A 21,711-nucleotide genomic window follows, 5' to 3' on the forward strand; every position below is an offset into this window, starting at 1 on the left:
GCCATCGGAGACTGACATGACATGACAAGAACTTTATTTCAGTCCTGAGGAACTAAGATCTAGGCGAGCCGAAGGCTCCCCCAGATTAAGTCGGTGGCTCCGCCCACGATGGGACCGGGAGACCAAGTCCCGTCGCGATGTCGTGGGCCCTCTGGACAGCCTGGTGTTGGATTTGAAGATTGCTGCTCTTGAGGGATTCCTCCCATTGCTCTTTCGTGATGGGTGGAGAGGCGTTAAGGGCTGGGCACAACCAGAGCATGTGATCAAAAGAGCATGAGTCATGACCACATTTGGAGCACGACTGTGAATGGTCAGGGTCTATCTTGTTAAGGGACCGGGGAGTGGGATACGAACGGGTTTGCAGAAGTCTGAGTGTGCTAGCCTGAGGTTTGTTCAATTTGGGGTGGGGGGGTGGAAATTTCCTCCTGCCGAGACGATAATGGGAAACAATTTCGTGGAAGGTACATAATGGATCTTTGTGGATGTTGACCTCGTTCCGAGCCTGGCTACCCCTGACAGCGCGGTACGTGAAATCGCGCGCTATCCGGTGGGCCTGCTCGTTAGGATTACATCCGAGCGGGTTAACTGAGGCATCTATATGGGCTGGGAACCACGAGATGTGGTATCCTCCTTCGCTGCTCTCCCGATTTCTTTGAAGTGCTTTGTTCACAATATGGTTCGCCTGTTCAGACACTAGTGCGGCCGAGAAGGATCTAACTGCTGTGCGTGAGTCCGAGAAGATGATAAGGGGAACTTTTGTGCTGTGCATCCCAGTGCATCGGAGACTGAGCCCTTAACATCTTCGCTGCAAAAATGTCATTCAAGAATCATCAAGCCCGTGGGCCGCAACTGTCATCCTGGTGAAGAAAAAAGATGGCTCGTGAAGATTTTGTGTTTTATAGGCGACTGAATGCGATTACCCAGAAGGCTGTGTACCCACTCCCACGAATTGATGACGTAATAGACTGCCTACATTCTGCCTCCTACTTTTCGTCCCTCGATCTACGTTCAGGCTATTGGCAGACACCTGTGGATCCCGTCGACAAAGAGAAGACCGCCTTTGTTACTCCAGACGGTTTATTCGAATTTAACGTTTTGCCGTTCGGACTCTGTAATGCACCCGCCACGTTCGAGAGATTCATGGACGCAATTCTCCGCGGACTAAAGTGGGAAATATGTCTTTGCTACCTGGATGACGTTATTTTCGGCGGCACTTTTGAAGAGCATAACGAGCGCCTTAGCCTGGTTCTGAAATGCATGGAGAAAGCTGATTTGATTCTCATCTCTGAAAAGTGTAGGTTTGGGGAGCGACAGACATTGGTCCTCGGTCATCTAGTCGACAAAGATGGGGTCAGACCTGACCCCCGCAAGATTGAAGCGGTGAGTGCCTTCAAGCCTCCGCAGTCAGCGCGGAAACTGCGCAGTTTCCAGGGACTCTGTTCTTATTTACGTCGTTTTGTCCCGAAATTCGCTGACGTTGTGCACCCGTTGACGCGTATGTTGGGAATTATGTTAATGTTAATGTTGCAAAAGGATGTATCGTTCGACTGGACACAGAATGTGAGTCAACGTTCCGTCCACTTAAGTTCTTGCTTACGTCCGACCCCACCCTGCGTCAGTTTGATCCGTGTTCCCCTACCGAAACTCATACTGATGCCAGCGGAATAGGTATTGGGGCAGTGCTTTTTCAACGACGAAACGACGCCGAACACGTTGTTGCCTATGCCAGTCGTTGCTTAAGCAATGCTGAGTGAAACTACACAGTCACTGAGCAGGAATGCCTTGCAGCTGTTTTTGCTGTTCAGAAATTTTGCTGTTACATCTATGGTTGCCGATTCAGCATAGTCACTGATCACCATTCATTCTGCTGGCTGGTCAGCAATCGGGATTCGTCTGGTTGTCTAGCACGGTGGGCCTTATGACTGCAACAGTATGACTTTGTAGTGAAATACAGAAGCGGCCGCCGGCATGCTGGCGCCGATTGTCTTTCCCGCTTACTACTGCCAACAGCAAATTCTGAAGAAGACACTTTCGATGGCTGTCTGGCCGCTATTGCACCTGAATTTCCGGACGCGGCCGTCTTCCCGGAGGATCGACGCAACGGCGTCAGTCTGGAACCTCTTTTCGTGATGGCCCTGAATCCGAAATCCAGTAGTGGTTTTTCTATACGTGACAGCTTGTTGTATGTGCAAGTGGCGCCCGCTTTCTTCTTGTAGTCCCGGAGAGTCTCCGTAGTGCTGTGCTACATTCCATACATGATGATCCAACATCAGGTTATGTTGGATTCGCCTGTACGCTACAGCTTGTGCAAGAGCGCTTTTACTGGCCTCACATGCGTCAAACAACAAAGCAATATGTGGCTAGTTGTGACCAATGCCAACGGCGGAAACGACCTTCAACCACCCAACTAGGTCTTTTGCAGCCGTTGATTAACCCTCAGGCACCTTTTGAGCAAGTTGGCGTGGACGTGCTGGGCCTATTCCCACGGTCATCAAATAACAATCGATGGATCATCGTTTGTTTAGACCATCTTACACGCTACACAGAGACCGCAGCAGTACCGTCATCTACCGCTCTTTTTCATCTACCTTTCTGTCTGCTTTACGCTCGATTGCCGCGGAGCTTCCTCGACACGATTCTGCCGTTTTCTCTGGACGCTGAGGATTCCGTCGCCAAGACACTTTGCTTCGCCAAGGAAGCCCGCCGAATAGCGCGCGTCCGCACATTAGCATCGCAAAACCGCTCGAAGGATCGGTATGATAGTTCCCATCAAGCCATTTATTTTGAAAAAGGTGACATAGTGTTGCTATGGACCCCACAACGCAAGCGTGGCTTGTGCAGCAAGCTCTTGTCACATTATGTCGGCCCTTTCGTTGTTTAAGATTGCCTGAGCGACCTAACTTACGTGGTTGCACGGGTTTTGTCTACAGATACGCGTTCCAAGAAAACCCAGCTTGCTCATGTTGCACGCCTTAAGCGCTACTACCCCGCCACAGAACAGTGACTCTCCCAGTGGGCTTCGTCTGCGAAAGGGGGATTGAAACGTGGCGAAAAGGAGGAGACAGAAAAAGTGGAGAACTAAGAGCTCAGTGGCAGCCACGGCTACATTTCAGTGGCGACATCGTGGCGACCTCTCATCCATACTGGTCATCATCTGTAAAGAAACATCGATCATCCGTAACACTATCTGGTTGTGGAAGCACAACGGACTGACACAGTCTCAGAGGCTATGCAAAACTGGCGCAGATGGAAAACTTTGTCTCATCGGACGGTAATTGAAGTTGGTCAGCGCTTTGTAAAAATAAAATGCTCGTATGTCACTTTTTGGCAGGTTTTTCTACTGCTAGTAAGCCGTGCCGCCAGCGCAAAGTCGTTATTACATTTACTTTCCCTACTTTCGATGCTACCTCAAATTGGTGTCCATTGCTCTGACGGAGCTGTCACTGACAGGAAAAAAGGTTGGGGTGCGATTTGCAGACAACTTATTCTCAGTACTTACCAGTTCCGTGTGCCGCTATGCCTATAAAAATGATCCGAGCAGCTACATGCCCGGGTTATTATTTTCAATATTCCGAAAGGGGGGGGGGGGGGGGGGGGTTCTATTTTAGAAGCCTAACACTTGCAGCAATGTAAATTTGTGATGAAAACTTAGCTTCACGGAGGTCGGTCGGAACCAGAAGAAGGAAGTTCATGCAAATTCATGTACTTTCGATCATACATGATGGTTGAGCCACCATACTGGCGGTGCACGCAAACAGTTGCGCCGGATTTCAATCCAGTATTCTTAGAATGAATCGCGTTCTGTATGTTCATATTTTATTTATTCAGAGTCACCTTAAAAGGGGCCCCCATTTGAGGGTTTCACGTAGTGGTGGAAGGGGGGGGGGGCTTTACAAACACAAAAATTTTTACAAAGTAGCAGTCGCAAAAAACAATAACTCGAAGTACAGAACAAAAGGATGCTAACACAATTCAGCTATAAAGAAAGAATGAGCGGGAAAATATTATAAGATTATTAAATCAAACATTGGCACAGAGCACTATCATTTGGCGAAAATATGCAAGCTCACTTATTGATAGACGTATTTAACAGAAACTGATAACAAACAGAAAACTAATAAAAAGGCAACTAATTAACAGTGTCGCGAAATTTCACAGGTTCAGTGGCAATGTAATACCCTCATAATGAGGGCCTTTGGGGGTATTTTGAATAAATAAATAAATATCAGAAGGCAACCTGTACCATTCAATGATGGTCCAGGGTATCAAATATCGTGAATATTGTAACATGTGGCACGGTATGCGCTAATTGATTTTGACATGCTGATCACGGCGTGGAAAGACAACAGACAATCGTCTTTAAGAGAAGTATGAAGATAAAGTTTGTGAAGCAGGCAAAGACGCGCTGATTTGTGTCATAGGGATAGGTCTTGTAAATCGGCACGTGCTTTTAATGATGTATCTCTAGTATCAGGCGAATAATCGGAAAAGATGAAGCGAGCCACCCGGCTTTGCACATATTCAACGTCGTTGACGGTGTATGCCTGACCCGTATCTTATATTGCAGATGCATATTCGAGCTTCGGGCGAATTAGTGTAGTGTAAGCAAGTTTACGTATGTCAACAGGAGACTGCTTTAAGTTGCGTTTGATGATGCTATGAGAGCGATCAGCAGCTGCAAGGGTGGAGTAAGTGTGGTGGGTCCACATTAAGTCGTTATGAAAATTAACGCTAAGATAGGTTGAGACGAGTTCCACACTACTACGTTCTAAATGATACCTAGTGGGGACTCGGGTGGCTTGGTTGATAAAAGACATAAATTTAGTTTTAGTAAAATTTGGGGGCATTAAGAAGGACTTACACCATGTGTTAATTGCGTCTAATCATTTTGGAGAGTTACGTGATTGTTATCACAAGAAATGTTACGATAAAGCACACAATATCCGACAAAAAGTCTAATGCGGGACGAAGCATAGTTATAGGAAAATAATTAATATACACAAGAAACACCAGTGGCCCAAGTGTGTTCTATTGAGGAGGAGTGGCTCCGGACGTCACGTGACTAAAACTAGAGTTAGGGTTGTTCGCCAAATTGTACTGTAGTCTAGATGCTAAGAAATCCGTTATCCATTCCAAAATATGGCGATGAACATTAATTTCTGAAAGTTTAGGCAGAAGTCTGTAATGAGGCACAAGATCGAAAGCTTAGGACAAGTCTAGGCGTCAATAGATGGAATCCGGCGTCAATAGATGAATAGAAGTCGTGAAGAAAAGAAATCCAGTGAGCGGTGTGTTTTCCAAAGCCGCGCTGGCATTTAAATATGAAACTGTGATCTTCGAGATAGTTTATAACTTGCGAATGAATAAGGAGTTCCATAAGCTTGCAAATTGTGCCGGTTAATGATATTGGTCCGTAGTTAAGATGTGAGGAATGCAAGCCGGATTTTCAAAAAAAAAAAAAAAAAACGATGACTTTAGCTACTCGATCGCCAGTCTTGAGGGATGGAACCCGTGTAAAGTCATTGTCTGAATATTGGGGACAATACTCGAGAGAGACCCCGTGACGCATTCGTGGGTGCCTTGTTACTAAATCCATTGTGATCCGATCCGGACGAAGTTTATAGTCTCTTTAGTTATGTAAGAATTCTCGACTCGTTAATAACAATTTGAGACATGTTGGTGCCGGTTTGCGCAGGTGAGTTGGTTGTGCCAGAGGTAATGCTGGAACTGCGGGTGCTATCAAAAACCGTGCGCTGCCGTGGCGTCATTAAACATCTTTGTTTAGGCGCGAAATCGTGATGATGTCGATCGCGATCATAACTATGATTCGTGTGTCGCTCTATAAAGTTACGCTCAAAGGTCGCAGTGCAAGGCCGGGGGGGGGGGGGGGGGGGCACAGCGCATCAAATAATGAATTCCGTTGAGCGAACAGGAACACCCTCAAATGCCAAATACAAAAAAAAGTGCTCTCGGGTGGAATCACACGCATTCCGGTTGCATCTCCGATACTCCATTGTTCAGCAGTAAGCCGGAGGCTGCTTTGGTTGACCTCTTTAACATTTTTTTACAAGCGCACCTTGTTTATCAGAAAAACGTGAGTATGGCCTAGTTGGTGTTTACTGCATGACATGTTGACCGCTAATCAAGGACAAAGACAGAGAAAGAGAAACACAAAACGATGACACGGGCGATATATAGACACCGCCCGTGTCGTCGTTTTGTGTTTCTCTTTCTCTGTCTTTGTCCTTGATTAGCGGTCAACATGTCATGCAGTGAACATTGTTTATGTCTAGCCTGAACGTCCGTGTGTGTTCGCAGAAACTATCATTATCAGCAGTGACTCGATCGTCGTCTTCTTCCACAGCTGGCTCCGTTGCCGCTCATCATTCCAGCGTAGAATTTCACTTCTCTTCTGTCATCGTAAGGGGGAGGCCGCGTTAACGGGGGTATGAGCCATTCATTGTCTTACGTGACGGACAGATTTAATTTCGAAGCAATCTAATTTTGAAGAATCGCAAGCTGCAATGGCGGGCGGATGCTGCTAACCACGCCGCCGAGCAAACTCGAGACAGCGAACGCAAGCGTTTGTGTTCGACAACAACTTGTCCCTCGTCAGTGATCCGCTCCGACGAACAGCGTCACAACGCATTGGAAGTGTTCAATGAACATTACGCTACTAGGGGAGAGGACCTTGGTGAATGTAGAGTTTGCGTTACGTGTAAGGAATCTTTAATCAGGAGAAAACTGCCTGCGTTTCGCACTGTGAACGGGTACGTATGCCCTCCATTTCTTGTGATGGTCATAAGCTTCGCTTATCATCCATGTTCAAGGAGTGGAAGGGCCGGCGTTTTTTTTTTCTTTTTTTTTATTTATCTACCTTTCTCCGAGACTGGCACGAGCTCTCGCTTGAGCAACTTCCGAGTTCTTAAATGTGCTCGTGTTCGCCAAGTTGATATCTAATAACGGGCGACGTTGCGGCACGGAGCAGCGCCCGAAAAGGAAACAGCTGAGTGATCAGGAAGAATTGGAAGGATCTGGACCGAAGTTAATCAAGACCACACAACCGTACTGGGTCTTTCCTTTTTCGCAGTCTCAGCTTGTCTTTTCTGCCTCATACTCCTAGCTGGAACTGAGGGTCGGTGTAGGCGGCTACGTTTCGATCCGGTGGTATCTGAAAGGAGCAGAATTTATTTTCTATACACGCGCGAACCAACGAACATATGGGAAGCTGATAAATTTTCACTCAAGCCAAAATTTACAACCCCGTTCAGTGGTAATGTAACAAGGTCTTGAATTGTGCTAAAAAACTGCCTGATGACTGTGAATTCTTTTTACATGCGGCACTGAAGGGAGGTCTTGATTGTTTATAATCGTCACATCAATGATTTGTGTAACTAGGTAGGTAGTGCCCGGAATAATTTTGAAACCATGGAACTTTGCAACGTTAATGATCGTACGTAATCTTTCATATTTGGTTACCAGCGCGACGATCTACATGGAAGCGAGAGAAGTGACAGGTTCTCGCTTAAATGTAGATCGTCACGCTGCTAACCAAGCATGCAACTTTACCAACACGCCCGCGGTCAGCCACTATTGCGCACGTAACCGCCACGTGGATTTTGAAGCAAAAGCAGCTGATGAGAAAACTGCTCATAAATAACCTCTAATCTTAACATTAATTATATTGCTTTCATTCCGCAAAACTAATAAACCATAGAGACCATACATCCGTTGTGCGACGTACGCCGCCAGATGATGACGACAACGACGAGGATGATGAATATTTTAAAAGGCATCCCCCTTCGAAACGGGGTGGCCAAAAATACTCACCTACTGTGCTTGAGTTTAACAGATTTTACTACGTCTTTTGGCAGTCTAGCATGTCGCCTATCTCTCTTTGATATTTTTATATCTTCATTAAAACCTCCATAATCTGTGTTGTACAGTTACTTATGCCTGTAACTACCTCGCCTTTATTCATCTCTTCCAAGTTTCTGTTCCAACCAATACTCTAAACGTCTCTTGCTTATCTCGACTGCTGCCAGTAATTAATGCTTCCATTTGCATTGAATCACTGCGCTTCTGGATGGTGGACGTTTTCTACGGGTCTTAATTGCTGATTAAATATCTTGGCATTCCATTACGATGTGAGCTTCGTCGTTTCCGTAGATTTGCTGCAATAGACACATGCCTGATCCTGTTGCGGAAATGTCCTCTGGTATGCCTTTGTGATAAGGGCACCCAGCTCGGGCCTCAAATAACGAAGCACTGCCATTTGTGTGTTCGTAGAGATTTTACGTCCTGATTTCTTTCTTGTATTTGTAAATCTAAATGGTCCTTTTGTTTCTTTCCTTTGCGTCCAATTTACCGTCTCTGTTTCTCTCACTCTCTTTTTGGTGACTCCGGGTTGTCCATTTACATTTCCAATCAACTTGTACTTAATTGTTTGCCAAATTTTGTGACCACATCCACCATTCCGTGTCCACGCTTTTGAGGTACAGATATTTGTGCACTTTATCCGCCCATGTTCTTTTCATCCATGTTTCTGAGTCTTTCTGAAAAACTAATTTGGGTCGGCGCTTCTGTGAATTGAAATGAGGTCCAACCCGTGCCACCCTGCGCTACCTTATTTGTGGTTTTTCCGTGGGCCCCCAATGCCAGTGGGCCCACCGACCTTTGGTTAACTTAAACTCTGACAAGATCGCTGATTTTAGACACATAATGACATTTGCGAACGTTAGTGCTGGCGCCATTACTACTTACCGAATTTCGCGCCCCCTCTCATATTTATTGTAGTTCTAAAGTACTCTATGTTTAATTAAAGCTGCATTCTACTTTAGTTTCATCCCCAGATTATCATGGTGAATGTTTGAGTATGTTTTTCCTTCGTTTATGTATACGCCCAGGTACCTAAATTGCTTGACTATTGGTATAAATTACTGTTGGATTGATACAATGTAATTACTTGTCTGTTCATAAAAAATTACCAGCGCTTTAGCGGACAACGCCACATGTGGCGGAAACTTCGTCCTTGGCATGCAAATCAGAAGACCATCTGTCGGAGAAATGCAAGGGCGAAGGCGCGGTCAACGCGGTTTTGCAGCTGACGTTAGAACTTTTACAGTTCATAAGTGAGCTTGTGAATTTTATCCATTTAAAGAGCCGCGCTCCGCACAAGTGCTCGCATTGCGTGAAATTATCATGCTATCTAGCCTCACTTGGAGTTGCGCAAAATGTTACTAAAATCACTTTTCCGTGTAAGGAGGCCAGTTGCGTGCGTATACGTGTGCGTGCGTGCGTGCGTGCGTGTGTGTGTGTGCGTGCGTGCGTGCGTGCGTGCGTGCGTGCGTGTGCGTGTGCGTGTGCGTGTGCGTGTGCGTGTGCGTGTGCGTGCGTGTGTGTTTGTGTGTGTGTGTGTGTGTGTGTGTGTGTGTGTGTGTGTGTGTTCCACGCCGTCGACCAGAGGAGCGAACGGTGACGGTGGTTTGATGACGACGTATACGGCACGACAGCAAATACAATGTCGATGGCGATGAAGCGTCACGAAGACGGTGACATGACGACGACGACGTCAACGGCAGGACGAGGATGACAAGACCACTTAGATGGCGTGACGAAGTCGGCGATACAACAACGACAACAACAACGGACGACGGCTACGAACCATGATGGAGACAACGACGACGGCAACATGATAACCCGACGGCATGCGGCAACCCGACGGCGACAATAGCATGGCGACCCAGGACGGCGTGACCAACGTGACGGAATAACGACGCCAATTGCGAGACGATGATGACATGACGGTGACGACGGAGTAAGGTCACCAATCACATGGCATCGTATATGACGACAACGACGACTGCAGCAGGATGGGGACAACGACAACGCAAGACCATGGCATGACGACGGTACATGCAATCACTATTGGTGGCTAAATTGCGTTCTACTGCTGAGCACGAGGCCGCGGGATCGATGCCCAACCGCGGATTCCGATGAATACGCAAAGCAAAAACGCTAGGGTAGTTTGATTAAAATACGCGTCAAATAGCAACATCGGCTCTTTGTTTGGTCCATGCACATCTCAGATAAATTAGTACTGAAAGTTCTGCTGGACCTGATGGGCTGTGCGCCTAAGGCGTGAATGAGAATTGCGGTAATTTTCCCGCAAAGTAATATTTCTTTTTATGAGTACGCGAAGGGTCCGTTAGGTCATTACATAGGGTGGACAGAAAAGGCGAAGCGTAAATGCAATGTGTACACTGTAAATAATACAGAAATACATCAGATACAATAATAAAAATTGACGTGTGCACAACCGATGCATGATCTGAGAGGCTGAGTTCTACTAGCCACCCTGTACCTGCCAGTTGTGACGTCAGCGCAGGTGCCAACCTCTTGCGAAGCTGTCTTTAGCCCCCGCCACTCTACCCACATCTTCGTTTCAGCGTCACCTCATAGTAGTAAGCTGAGTGAGAAACGAGCAGGCATCGCGCTAACGAGGCTGGAGCCAACCACGTACAACTTCACGCTTTTCCGAAAGAAAAAAAAAAACTTTTTTTTCTTGTGCACTTCAATATTATGTCGTCAATCATAAACATATAAAAATGCGGGTTTAGCAGCGGAATGCCTCGATTTCCGTGTTCTCTTTTTTTCTTTTAAATATTCGCGGCAACGCCTTCTCGTGTACCACCTCGGTTAGGTGGAGATGGAACACGCCAGGAGTAAACAAATATAAAAAAGACGCAGTTTTGCCCGAAAGGCGAAGCATTGATTGCGATAGCAAATTAGCAGACAGCTATACGAGGTTAGGATACCCGCCGCGGTGGCTCAGTCAGCTAAGGCGTTGCGCTGCTGAGCACGAGATCGCGGGATCGAATCCCGGCCGCGGCGGCCACATTTCTATGGAGGCGAAATGCAAAACGCCTGTGTGCTTGCGTTGTAGTGCACGTTAAAGAACCCCAGGAGGTCAAAATTAATCCGGAGCCCTCCAATACGGCATGCCTCACAATCTAAACTGGTTTTGGCACGTAAAACCCCAGAACGAAGAAGAAGAGGTTAGAATAGTAGTTTTATCGGCAGTATAAACCTGTAAACATTCGCTAACTAAATTAACAAGCTCGCTGTCAAAACGTTGGAGTGCGGAAGCGCGGCAGCAGCAGCGACCGAATTGACCTTCGTGCTGTCTCTCGCTTCAACGCAAACGAAACGTCGAAAGCACAGCGCATACGAAGCTACCGGCACTGCGCGTACTTTGTCCATATCGCAGATTGCTTAGAAGATGAGGCCACTTTGGCTACGTCGCAAGATCGCTTTCAAGATAAGGCGGCCGCGCGGCCGCCTTGTAAAGAGCAGCTGCCAGAATATACCCCCCCCCCCCCCCCATGCCTCGCGCGTGACAGAAGGCGGCGCGAGGGAGGAAGGCGGTGCGCCCCGCCTTCCTCCCTCGCACGCGTGAGATTGAGCCGCGATCGTTGGTAGACCCTCGCAAGTTTCTACTCGCACATACAGCGTACGGCACGCGGCGACGATGCTATCGCGTTTGGACTTTATACAGAAGATCATGGCGACGGCGATGAAGACGGCAGGAATGCACTTGCAGTGTCCGTATATAATTGCTATCGCAATAAAAAGAACGCGATTTAGCAGCACTGGTTAAATGAGGTGATCATTGAGAGCATGGACATCCGTTGTGGTAATGCAAGCAGTGTTTGAATGTTCAGTTTTATAGGTTCTACTTCTGCAATACAGTGATCACTGACTGTTGTGCGTGACGCGCGCATACTTTGCTTACTTTTGTGCGCAGGTGCATCGTTCAGAAAATGGTTTGAACTATGGCAGGCTGCTGTAGTCATTTCATATAACGGATACACTGTCTCTTTAAGGATCAAGCCCGTTCTGGAAACGCAAGGCCACAACGAAGTCGACAAGATGCAATATTCAAGGCACGGCATTTATAAAAATGTAAACGAGCAGAAGTAGCAGCGAGTACGAGGAAAAGTAAAACTGCTCTCGCTCCGAACGTGTACCTCCCACGAATATATAAACGATGGCACGAAGTGGACGAAGACAACCCCTCATCGAACAATCTGAGATACCGCTGTGGCAGGGTATCTCACCTTAAGGTGAGAACGGGAAGACTCTGATTTAGTGTCTCAGAAATGTTTAAAGGTATATATGAGCTTTCTATGCCTACTCCCCTCACTTGCCGTGGTCGGGAGATCTCACCCCGAAGCACTGCGCGAGCTCGTGAGATCAGTTACAGTTTTTTTCAGACTCACTTTCCCTTTTCTTTACAAATATTCGGTTCTTACGCATTTGGAATACAGACAAACATACGAGAATGGCAAAAGAAAGAAAGGGAAACCAGGGACTGAAGGTGCTTGTCTGTGCCTCACCATGTCCCTGTCCTCAATATTTTGTACACTAGAGCTACAACGGTAACACAATACCAGTGTGTAAAAAATTAAAAAAGGAAGAAAGATAAGCCAATCAGGAATATAAATTTTGATCATCGAGAGCAAGAAGAGTGACGTCATATAGCGAATGAAGACGGTGCCCTCTCGTGGCAAGTGCTAGGCTCGCAGGTGGCGCGAGGATGACGCCGCCGAAACCTGAGCTGCATAGGAAAAGAGGCGTGAACGAATGAGAGAATCCAAGAAGCAATGTCATGCCGTCGTCATAATTCCATCACCTTCGTGCCATCGTCGCCGCCGTTGTCTGGCAGTAGTCGTCACACGCACGCTCGCATCACACACAACTTTACATCTGAGCAGGTTTCTTCAATGAAGCTATCACTTGACTTTCATCTATCGGTGGTCTTCGCCTTTTCTTGCTTTCTTTTTTTTTCTTTTTTTGGTGAGGTAGCATGTTCAAACAAGGAAAGGGTACTGTTCCAAACCAGAACAGCGTGCAGTCATCGTCCTTGAAGGGCCTTCTATGTGGCAGAGAATGTGGGGACCATTAAGGTACATCCAACAAAACCGTCGTAAGGATCACAGCGCAGGGCACTGGCCACTTGTAAAAACACGCGGGAAAGATGGGAATGGCTTAAATGTAATAGACACACGTGCTCCAAGCGCAACATGCACCTCGATCTGCCTCAATGAACGCAACTACTTCTTCAATTTCCATGAGCTGTTGAGCTAACCGTAACCAATTCATCGAATTCATGAGTTTTCTTTAAAAAAAAAGGTCATCTGAAACAAAAAAGCAGCATTTTTTAAGTACGTGTCAAAGTAGCAGAAAATTTCAGCCTTGGTCGAAGCAGAACCAAATGTACAGTGTCCAAAATTCACTAGATACGGATTTTTATTTATCAGCGAGGTTTTCCAGCTTTATCTTTAAATGCTAACGAAAACGTCTTAGAAAGCACGAGATTTAATTTTTTCTGTGAATCCAAAATTAAATGGGCTATAAAGTTGGTAGGGCTCCTACTTGGTCATGAGCAACTGCCTTCAACTCATCTGCTGGAGCGAATCTTTCGGCAAAAAAGGTAGCCATTCACAACGCAATCTTTTCTTGTGGCAGCAGTAAAGACAGCTCGGAAATGGATTGTCTGTGTGCGTTTACCCTTTCCTTAAACACCGTCGTCGCCAGGTCACCTCATCATCGTTAGATTCACCCTCACCTTATGACGACGAAGAATAACGCTTTACCGGCCGGCCACTGTGGATCGAACTCGGGCCCTTGCGGCACTGCGTGCTTTGGAGTTCCATGGGGTAACCGCAGAGCTATCACGCAACACTCACATTCGCTATGCTTTGTGTGAAACTTCAGGCGCCACGCAGACCCTGAGAGCGCTGGCGTCTGTGCATGTATTTCGGAGGCCGCAACAGGCAAGGGGAAAGAGGCGACCTTCTCCGTTATCGCAAAGTGTATGTTGTTCTTGACAGGGGGGCGGTGTCTGCTGCGAGAGTGGGCTGCTGTCGCTATAATTGAGTTCAGAGCAGGAGGAATTGCCGACGTCTTGTGACTTTTTGTATTATCTTTGCTGTTAACATGGGTCACGAAGTGCAAGTGCGTTTATTATTCATTGAACACTTGAACAGAAGTTCTCAAGATGACGCTCTCTGACGTCACCTTTGAGGTCTTGAGAACCAGCTCGTTTGGCTTCCCGATCCAGTTTCGATGCAGAGCTTCTTGCTTACTTGAAATCATTTTTGCGTTCCTTTACCGGCTAGGCTACTTCACGCGTGAGTTAAGGCTCAGATAAATCAAAAAACGACCACTTGCCTGGCATGGTAAAAACCGAAGTAGTTCCCCTGTAAAAATTCGTGCAAATACACAGTGGCACATATCCAGCGACCCAAGTTGTCTACTTGTCCAAACAGCACCCATCAGAAAGTTGTGTATTCGGCCACGTACCCAACGACCCATGTTGTCTGCTCGGCGAGGCAACAGCCAGCACACAGGCTCAAGCTAGTAGACAACGTCATTGGGCGAAAGAGGTTAGGTGCAAATGGACAAACGGGAAAGTGGGTATAGTTCCCAAAGAATGCTAATCGCATTACGAAGTCCAACTGTCAAGATTATTTCGGATCTCTACCCCGCGATGTTTTCAGACCTTAAAATGTAATCAATATATCAGCCGTGGAAATTTCTCTTTGCAGTGGGTGAGCAGGGCAGACAAATCCTTCCCGACGAAAATCTGCAAAGAAAACCGCAGGATAGCGGCTTGTCTGCAAATGGGAATAAGAAAGGCAGTCAGGGGCGCGCGAAAATAAGTGTTACACGTTTGTAAACCGTGAAGGCAAAAGCCTGCCAGTTGTGGAAGACGACGAGAATAACGAACGCGGGAGCAGTGGTACGAACGCGTCTCTGTGACCACCTGACTTGGGCAATCCAGTTATTTTATGCATCAATGCATAATAGAGCATTTTGTTTTAAAAAAACATCCGAGGACACTTAAGCACTTCTTATGAGTTGTTAATGCGAAAGCATTAATGTCCAATTGAATGCCGCTGAACGGTCATTCGAGTTTTGCTGCGGGGTATGTTAAGTTTTGTGATTAAATTGGTGCGGGTTTTCTTTTTAGTTTCTACGTTCGCACCGTACTACATGGCCGAGTACATTAAGCGCATCGAATTCCAACTCAGGGGAAGTGCGTGTGCACAGGTTCTGCTATGGCTGAATGCGGCACGCCTGATGAAGAACTCGGTCCGCGCATGCAAGCTTCGACGGAGCAGAGCGGGCTCTCCCCTGTGTGAGGGGAGAGCGCGATGTGCCTCTGCCTTTTCGCTCGTTTTTGCGGCGTTCTTCCACTCCCTTACTTCGTTTACGGTGTAATTCGTCTCGTTTCCCAGCCAATGCGAATTTAGGTGCCGTTTCGCTGCTACGGACGCCCGCTTTTTCGCTTGATGCTTTCGCATCAAAAAGGACCATTGCATTTATTACTTGGTTGCCACACTATTTGCTACCTTGCTACAACTGCAGTTGGTAACGGTAGAGTTGGTAGCATTACTGACTAAACAAGGCAGTCACTGTTACTAATGGGTCTCAGCTACCAATTCCAAACACAGCACCACCAGATACAAAGTTTATACCCTACAACGCTTTGTATCGGACCAGCACTAGCATTTTCCAGAGTGAGTCCGATATCTTTGTTATAGGCTAGAACTTTCTTATAGGCTAGAAACCAACTCTACCGTTATACTAGAGTATACTAGACAATGGTCGAGTGGGCCTAACGGCGCTCTACCGCTTAGGCGCCACGTGTGGAAAAATCGTGCGAGGGCGCTGCGAGCGAACTGGATTGGGGCGGAGACGCGCTCCGCGGCATCGTCAAGGTACTTTCGCTGCGGCTGCCGAGGCCGATTACGGTAGTACGCTCTTAAAATAGTGCTGTATTTCAACTGCAAATTTATGTTTACACCATTTAGCCAAACATATATATTTGAGGCATGGATTATATAACGCGACGTCTTCAATTTTGCTGTCGTTGGCAAGCGCCTCGTCTGCTAGCGAGCGCGTGTTCGCTAGGCGGACACTGGCGGACGCCCAGTTTTTCTCCCAGAACGTCTGTGCAGTACATTTTTTAATGTTTTAGTTGCTCTGGTGCGCTCATGACTCATGACGGCCGGTACCAAATGCAGTTTTAGCCAAGTGAACCGCTGTTTTTACTGTATTCAAAGGTAACTGGTATCTCGGCAACATGAATTAAGCTACGTAAGAACATTTTATTATTGATATCGCGTCATTTTACGCGCGATTTTTATTGGTGGATATTATCAGGAAAAATGATTGAAGGAAACAATATTAGAGTGAAATAAACCAGGTTCATTAACTGCGTGGCGCGAAGAATGGCGAATGTATTTATAGGCAATTAAATCAAAGGGTACATAGACATATATATTCACGATATATGTGTAAGGGAAAAAATAACAAATATTTTAAATGCACTAATTGAAAAAGTGAGAACTCCCGACCGGAATAAGCGCACGTGTTAGCAGTAACAAACACACGTATTAGTGAATACTGCACAGAAATAATATTCATAGCAGGCTGAACCGTATATATATATATATATATATATATATATATATATATATATATATATATATATATATACAGTTCAAAAAATAGAAGCACGTAGGAAAAACATAACAAGACTTTACTGACGTTTCGGCCGGGGTCCGGCCTTCATCAAGAGTGCGTGTACAAGCATACAGAGCTCAATTTATACCTTTTTGCCATAAGGGTGAAAAGAGACAAGAAAAAAATACAAAGTGGAAAGAAAAAATATATATACAAAGTAAAGAAGAATACAACGAACACGTAAATGGAAAACTGCGCGTGCACAGAGTGGAATTATTAAAAAAAGTGAATACAACAAGGCTGTGAAAACAAGCTCCTAAATCGTGAGTAGCCCATGACCACAGGTGTGCACAGATTTCGCGTCGTCATGGATGTCAACATGTGCAATGACCCATGTCAAAATCATCAAAACGATGGGCATGTACAGTGGTGCTATACAGGGGTACAAAGTTGGGCGTGTATGGAGTGGGAATATTGAAAACGTATTAACAAAGAGCATGCGGGCATCACTGACAGGATTTAGTGGCGTCGTGAGTGTCTACACATCTGATGACTCATGTCAAGGAATATCAGAAACGACGGGCACGTACAGGGGTACAAAGTTGGGCGTGTTTGTACAGGGGTACAAAGTTGGGGCGTGCAGGAAGTGGGATTTGAAAACGTATTAACAAAAAGCATGCGGGCGTGACTGACGGGATTTAGTGGCGTCGTGAGTGTCGACACATCTGATGGCTCATGTCAAGGTATATCAGAAACGACGGGCATGTACAGGGGTACAAAGTTGGGCGTGCATGGAGTGGGATTTGAAAACGTATTAACAAAAAAGCATGCGAGCGTGACTGACGGGATTTAGTGGCGTCGTGAGTGTCGACACATCTGATGGCTCATGTACAGGTATCAGAAACGGCGGGCATGTACAGGGGTATATATATATATATATATATATATATATATATATATATATATATATATATATATATATATATACACGCAAGTGTTATAGATATACTGTACGACGCCGAATATAACAGCACCACTGAAGTCTCAAAGGTGAGTGACCGATGCAAGTGATGACTTATTCCGAATGATTGTGCTGCCGGGAAGTCGTGGCTGTTGCGCAGAGGCGCAGTTCCTGAGAGAAATAACGCACGGGTGTTCCTAAGTCCTGCTTAACAAGTTCCTAGCTATCATCTAGGTAATTAAATGAAAAGGTAGCCTGTAAACCTGCTAACTTGATTCAGACATGGAAAACTTTTTTTGACAGTCTCATCAAGTTTGCAACCCATTAAAACTCGGTGCCCCATGTGGTACCACACTTATCTTCTTCAACGAACGCAACAGATCTGCACATATCTCTACGTGTATGTGAGACATGCCGTTCGTTTAATTGTTTCATTATGGTCGTTATGATAGTGCACCGGATAACATAAAAACAGCCGTTTATGATCTACAAGCTGCTGAGTTGAGCGGTCATAGCTTTGGGAACGGCATTAAATTTATGTATGAAATATAGGAGAAGCGTAACATGTTTTTCTCGGTAATCAGACTAGAGAATAATTTATTTTGTTTACACCCCTAGAAAAAAGCCGAAGAACGTAGCCACATGCTTTTCTCTATCTTTTTTTTTAATTTAAATAAATTCTTACGTTTACGTGGCAAAACCACGATATGATTATGAGGTTTAGTTTTCACCACCTGGGCTTCTTTAACGCGCACCTAAATATAAGTACACGAGTGTTTTTCCATTTCGTTCCAGTCGAATTCCGGGACATCGATTGAACCCGCGAGCTCCATGGAGTTTAGCAGCCCAACGCCATGTAGACACTAATTAGGCTTTCTTTCTTTCCTTCTTGTTTTTCTTTTTTGAAGTATTGACTGGAAAAAAGTTTCCACGTTCGGCTCACGGCCAAAGATGAGCATATAGAATGACTAACTAAAACCGTTTTCGGCGCTTGAGGTCCGACAGCAATAAATGACCCCGTACCAATTACTCCGCATTCTGTTAGGCGAGGAAGACGGAAACTTGCATGGAATGTTGCGCTGCAGTTTACTCTTCTTTTTTTTTTAATCTATAGCAATGCTTCCCGTAAATCTGAGTACAAGGCGCCGGATGGGGCAGATATGCTGTATACTTGTTTCAAGCGGCAAGCAGGAAGGTTACATATGTTTCTCCGTCTGCGTTTCGCAAGACCTGTTGATGGAAAACTATATGTCCAACAACACACACGAGAGATACATGCTGCTTGTAGAACGAGAAAAATATTTGTTCTCCAAAGGGAACCATACAATAACATAGTAGAATGAAAGCCGACAATGCGGCCGCAATGCATGCGCATCACGGAGCGGCATTAAAACATAAAATAAAATAAAGAATAGAAAGCAAGGAATTTATTCTTAAGTCATAAATACATGTCATGTGCAATTATGTACACCATTTGAGCGGTCTGAACGCAAATATCAGCGCGCGAAGTAGTACGAATGAACCTGCCGAGCTGTATCACCAGCAGTTTCCAACGGCGCGACCTTGATTCGGCCTAATCCACTTCGATCGCAGCGCCGCCACAGTATTTTTCCAGGTCGGGCGCCTCACTGCAAAGCATGTGGCGCCCCAGCCGCTCGTTCCACTCGACCGTATTCTAGTACACTCTAGTTAAACCAACTGCAGTTCTACCGAGGTAGTAAACAGTGTGACAACCAAGTAGTAATTACAAGAAGCTTTCTTTTTTTTTCAAGGTGTAGGTCATGAATAACATGTCTGTAAAGTACACTGTACGTGGCGCCACCGTACGAACTACCCGCCTTTTTTATTTGCTTTACGTGTGTTGTGCCACCGTAATATACCAGCTTCTTTCATATCTGGCGACAGGGATTACTGTAAGGCTGAAACGTTTCATTTCAAATGTCATTACTTTATACCTAACCTGTTACGGCTATTTTAGCCTTTTCTCGCATAATCAGAGCCGATCCTGCCGATTGTGCGTATTTAATAATGTTTACCGATGCTATATGCAGTGCAACCACAAGCTGCGTCGCAGCCCTGCGACATTGAAAAGGTCGGACAGGATGCGCACTCAGATGGACCCGAAAATGCGATAAGAGACTCGCATGAATTGCGGACGCCTTGAAATCACGCAATGACCGACACAGGCAAGCGGACTGTGCTTGAATGGTCGGTCTGTTTTTGGCATTGGTTACGAAGGGCTTTCGTCCCGACGAGAGTGCAATGCCGGGACTACCCACGACGGAGCGTCGCCCACGTCGTCCTACGTAAAAGAAGATGGCAGTGGTCCCGATAGATAATATCAGGCTACACTGTCACTTCCAATAAAAAAGAGAGTGATCCCATCCAAAACAGCCAGAGCTGTTAAGAAAGCCTCTGAAACGCTGGATCGCCATATAGCTGAGTGTATATGTGCGTTCCGATTGGACAACAACATTTCGGGCTCCCTTTTATGCAAATGCTCAAAGGGTAGTTTTGATGGTGTCTGCAACTTCCTCTTTCTTGAAACAAAAGAAGGAGCGCAAACACGCGCACCCAAAGAAAAGAAAACACCGCAAGTGAACGAGTATGTTTCACGAGCGCCCGCGGCGAACGAGACGCGTTCATTCCTCGCGCACCCCGATGTCGAAACGACCACAGGTGTTTCCAGCCCCGGTTCAATTACTATTCTACGATAGGTGTACATAGCGTGCAAGCCTACACGTCTATTTTAACCTGATGTCACCTCACTCCGTTTCGATGCTCCTAATAACGGACGACGTTGCGTCAGATTAGCCTCGGTAACGCGACATCTCCAATGTAGTCATAGTGACTGTGGCGTTGCTCTGCTGTGTACAAGCAGGCGGCCGCATTCTGATGGTGGTGAAAAAAAATCGAGAAGAAAAAAAAAAACGAAAACAAAGTTCTCGTTTACAGTGCATTGGGCCCACGTAAAAAAAAAAAACAAAAAAAAAACACGATGTCTGAATTAATCCGGAGACCTACGCTATTGTGTGACTAATAATTAAATCATTGTTCTGGTCCCTAAAAGCCCAGATTTCTTTGTTCTTCTTTCGGGGGTTTAACGTACCCAAACCATTTCTGAGGCACGCCGTAGTGGAGGGCTCCGGACTAATTTTGACCACCTAGGGTTCTTTAACGTGCACTACAACGTAAGCACACGGGCGTTTTTCCATTTGGCCTCCATCGAAATGCGGCCGCCGCGGTCGAGATTCGATCCCACGACCTCATGCTCAGCTATTTTCATTGTTTCCTTGTACGGTGTATACACATGCATTATACAAATAAAAATATCAAATATGTCCTGTAATCTACTGCTGAAAGGAATTGCGACAGCAAATTCGTGGTCCTACTTGCATGTGGTGCAATGTACGAGCTCTCCTTGCTCATCGATGGCACCTTTAGGTGCATGTTGACGAACATGAACTCGCAAGGCGCCAACACTATACGCGCTTTGGTGAAGCCTCTGACTTTGCTGCAGCACATTACCGCGGCACCACTGGCATTCACTTGGTGAGTGCCTACCCCATTGTTATTTGTAATATTCTTATAGCAATAGGGTGGTAGAAATGAGGAGGGAAAATGAATCTAAATTCTGCCACAGAACGAATTTACATTGACAGAATATGCAAGGGAATTCGAGAACAGTTATTTGAAGTCGCAAGGCAGAGAGAGAGAGACGTGAACTTTATTGTTAGACCGGGCTTCTTGAGCCCAAAGGTGGGTGACCTCCTCAGTCCAGGTAGCCATGGCTCGCTGCCGCCGCCAGAGCCCTGTTAACAAATCGTAGCTGGTTTTCAGGGTCTTGCGTCACCACTGGTCTTCCGATTCTTCATCTGCTTCCGCTTATTTCTGGTTGTTATCGCCTGGTGGTGGTGATGACAGTGGTACGTATGGGTTATTCCTGCATCCCAGCACCATGTGGTGCAAGGTGTTGGGCGTGTCCGGCGGGCAGAATTTGCAGTCCCGTCCGTAGGTCCCCGGATACATGGCGCGCAGCAGTGTTCCATGCGGGTAGGTTCCAGCCTAGAGTCTTCTCCCAGTCACCGCTTGTTCCCTACTCATCCTCTTATGTGCGGGCGAGTAGTGACTCCTCTGCTTCGTGTAGTGCGCCAAGATCTCCGAGTACTTGTTGGATATCCGTTCATCCTCTTCGTGGCAGCCGTTAGTACATG

At 46.1% G+C, this 21,711-nt stretch overlaps 1 long non-coding RNA gene across 1 annotated transcript in view; it reads right to left on the bottom strand.

Moving 5' to 3' along the window:
* Positions 1–7,032: 7,032 nt before the first annotated feature.
* LOC119437119 (uncharacterized) overlaps positions 7,033–21,711 on the bottom strand; it is a 50,909-nt gene continuing 36,230 nt past the window's right edge. The window contains exon 3 of the long non-coding RNA XR_007464853.1: positions 7,033–7,171. This is a non-coding gene — a long non-coding RNA (uncharacterized LOC119437119). The remainder of the gene's footprint in view (positions 7,172–21,711) is intronic.

The sequence above is a fragment of the Dermacentor silvarum genome, chromosome 1 (assembly GCF_013339745.2).
Source record: "Dermacentor silvarum isolate Dsil-2018 chromosome 1, BIME_Dsil_1.4, whole genome shotgun sequence".
NCBI classification, from domain to species: domain Eukaryota; kingdom Metazoa; phylum Arthropoda; class Arachnida; order Ixodida; family Ixodidae; genus Dermacentor; species Dermacentor silvarum.